General features: G+C 49.1%; 1 long non-coding RNA gene across 1 annotated transcript in view; it reads left to right on the top strand.

Annotated features, from left to right (window-relative positions):
* Positions 1–981: 981 nt before the first annotated feature.
* Positions 982–3,371, top strand: part of LOC125618536 — a 21,629-nt gene continuing 19,239 nt past the window's right edge. The window contains exon 1 of the long non-coding RNA XR_007349880.1: positions 982–1,109. This is a non-coding gene — a long non-coding RNA (uncharacterized LOC125618536). The remainder of the gene's footprint in view (positions 1,110–3,371) is intronic.

Below are 3,371 nucleotides of genomic sequence, written 5' to 3'. Positions count from 1 at the left end.
ATAGTGCTCATTACTCATTAGCTTCCAGGTGTGGGAGAACCACTGTAGTTACTGGCCTTGGAAACATCAAACTTCAGGGACGCCATGTGCGTCCTCCGCCCAGCTGTAGCGTCCTGGGCAGCCCCAGATGACCCTGGGGAGAGTTCCGGTCTCAAACTGCTTCCCGGCACAGGGAGCAAGAGCCTGCAAGACTGTGCCTGGATTTGGGCTCTCGAAGTGGCGTCCCGCTCCCCGGATGGGGGGGTGGGGAAGAGCTGGTTGCTGCTGCTTGGAAAGTCCTTGCTGCTCCATGACCGGCTCGCGCACGTGGCAGCCGCTGCACCGCTTCACGCACCCTCCAGTAACGAAAAGTATTTAGTAATAGCCTTTTGCAATTTCTTTCTTGATAATCCTTCCTCCTCTGAACTTTCTTTTTCTTTCTGACTAGAGTTCCTGGGCTCTTATCAACACATGCCCTAACTATTCTTGGTTCCACTGGGGTGCCTTCTTCCCTTAGTAATTTACTTCTCACCCCTTCCATATTTTCGTCACAAAGACAATACAACATTTCAAGACAAAACAAGACACAAACATACTGTATCAATCTTCTCCATCTTCTCAAAATGGCCATTTTTCCTCTCGCCCTATCTGCCTAGCGACAAGCAGATTTGCTCCCGTCCTATCTATGGACGGGCAGCTTTTTTTTTCTTTTTGGTCACTTACCCCCGAGTGTCCCGGGGCTCCGTGTACGGGCCACCATCTGCCGGAGTACAGCTGTAGCAAAATAACCGGGGGGTGACAAATAACTTGTGTAGATCGATACAGCAGGAGTGGGAGCCCCATTCCTCATCTTTTAATGGAAGCCCAGCATAACACCCTTGATCATGTTCTGTACATGACCACAGATCACGCGAACAGTGGCCAGTTCCCTTCTATTTCCCCACCATTTGTCAACCCGTAGCCTCTTCCTTTTCTTTCCAAGGAGCCTGAGTTCTACATTGATATGACTGAAATCCCTCCAGAGGGTTCCTCTTGGGCCCTTCACAATAACTGTGAGTCCCTTCAGAGTAATATCGGCATTTTCTGGAATGTCGACAGTGTGACTACTGAGAATGGTGTTCATTCTCACAGTAGATGCAGCAAAGAGAATGAAGTGGTCTCCTTCTACTTCAGAAATGGAAAGGACTCTGCACATATAGGGGTCATTATATTTAGTACAGGGAACAGTCAAGTTTGGGGATGGGGGACTTCGATTGGGTGGGAAGGGCCTTGAGTAGATAGACCTACCCAGGCAAAGCAGACCTCTGGTGATGAATTTCAGGAACAGGAGACCAGGTGGGCAGGGTTGAGGGAAGGAGTAGATAAGGGGGTGCTGGGGCTGGGTTTGAAGGGTTGCCAAAGCCCTTCCATGAGTTAGGTCTTGTTGGAGCAGACAGTGGGTGTTTAGCTTTTGCAGGTGTCTGAGCTAGGGCGATACCTAAAGGATGTGTAGAGATGGCAAAAGTGATTCACAGCCTGCTAAGTTGGTTTTAATTGGTAACATTAGGCCTTTTCTTACTCCAGTTAATGGGATCACCCCCCTAGCTCTGAAGCTGTCCTTGACTTCTCTGAGACATGCTTCCTCCTCTGGACACTATGGTGTCCTCTGGCTGGACTGTAACTCTTTGGCAGCAGTTGTACCACACAGTCCTTCCTGGAAACATCCATGGTTTCCTGCTTGAACTTGCTGATTCCCTCAGCCCACAGAGGTCTTTCCCTCCTGTGGCTTCTGGGTTGTGTGCCTCACTTATGGGGCTCTGTTCATGGAAGGCAGTGGTTCTCAGCCCTAGCCGCTTATTGGAATGACCTGAAAATTGGTTTTCAAAGTGTTTCCATGCCTACGTTGTATTTTAGATCAACAGCATTGTCAGCTCTGGGGTAGGACCCTGGCATTGGGATGATTTCTAAATACCCCAGGTAACTTCCATGTGTACAGTGGGTTTTGAGAATTCACAGCCGAGCACTGACAATTAGGCATTCTGCCTTGTGATCACTCCTTCCAGGTATGCACCGTGCACACCTGGAATACATCAGGGAACAGGAAGAAAGCAGTAGGATTTCAGTTTATATTTATTTTAAATCCTATTCTTTTTCAACGTGCAAGCTTTACAGTCACTAACTGTCCTGGAACAGTAGTTATGATAACAACTGTGGGCAGCCCTTGAGCCTTTACTGTGGCTGGGCTCTCATCTAAGCACTTTATGCTAAGAACTTAGCACTTTGCAAAAGCCAGATGAGGTGTGTACTGTTGTTAACCCCACTTTATAGATGAAGGAATTGAGCCCAGAAAGATTGATTACCTGGCCAAGATCACACCACACCATTTAGCAGCCGAGCCAAGATTCAAATGCAACTGGATTCCGGTACTCATCTTTTACCCACAATGCCAGTCTGCTTAAATAAATCATACGCAAATAAGACACAGATACTGGGGAGATCTGCACAGCATTTTTTATTAATAAGGTTTCCTAATCAAATAACTAAACTACAGATGGCAGACTGTGAGTCCTTGAGGCAAGCTTTAAATCTCACTCTTTGTTTGGTCCACCAGAGGCTAGCAGGCATGTGGGGTCCAATATATAATCAATAAATATGTGCACACTCCTGGAAATATCAGCTAACTGGTAATCATGACTAACATTGATCAACTCTTGCCACATGCCAGGGACATCATACTTAATCTTCACAACAATCCTGTGAGGCTACAATTATATTCAATTTGCAAATTAGACACAGAGCAGCTAAGTAACTTGTCAGAGTCCAGAACTTGAACCCAGATTGTGGCACTTCACAGCTCACTGGGACCCACTGTGAACAGGTCCACAGGGTTCATGCAGGTGGCTGGGTTCAGAAACATCAGGATGGAGGCAGAAATTAACTATTTACTCCTTCCAGGTGGTTCTTTTGCCAGGCAGGCCCTTCTCTGTTTGCTTGACAGGCAAACTCCTACTACCCTCAAATTCAGCTATGGTGGCCGACTGTGGTGACCTCCGGGAAGCCTGCTGCAGTTAGCTGCACTGCCTGGCTGTCCATGCCTTCTCTTTTAGGCGCTCCCTAAAGGCAGGGCTGGGGCTTACTCCAGGGAATCCACGGAGCAGGCTCGGCAAACCTGTGGGTGGGCTTGGCCTGTCCCCCTTCCACCACAGGTTAGAGACATCCCATTCCCTGGGCTTTTCCTCTGTGGGCGCCATTCCCCTTTTCTCCTCTTCTTCGCCCACCTCCTTCCTCTTCTTCCTCCCACGTGTCCTTTCCTCAACCTCCCTTCCTCCTCCTCCCTCGCCTGCTCCTCATCTCCTGCGCCCAGGGTGGCCGGCCCCCGGCCCGGCTCGGGGCTGCAGTTCTCCCGGCCGCCG

This window comes from Marmota marmota, unplaced genomic scaffold, assembly GCF_001458135.2.
Source record: "Marmota marmota marmota unplaced genomic scaffold, marMar, whole genome shotgun sequence".
Classification (NCBI taxonomy): Eukaryota; Metazoa; Chordata; class Mammalia; order Rodentia; family Sciuridae; genus Marmota; species Marmota marmota.
Note: the sequence above shows the minus strand (reverse complement) of the source record. Positions and strands in the feature narration are given on the sequence as shown.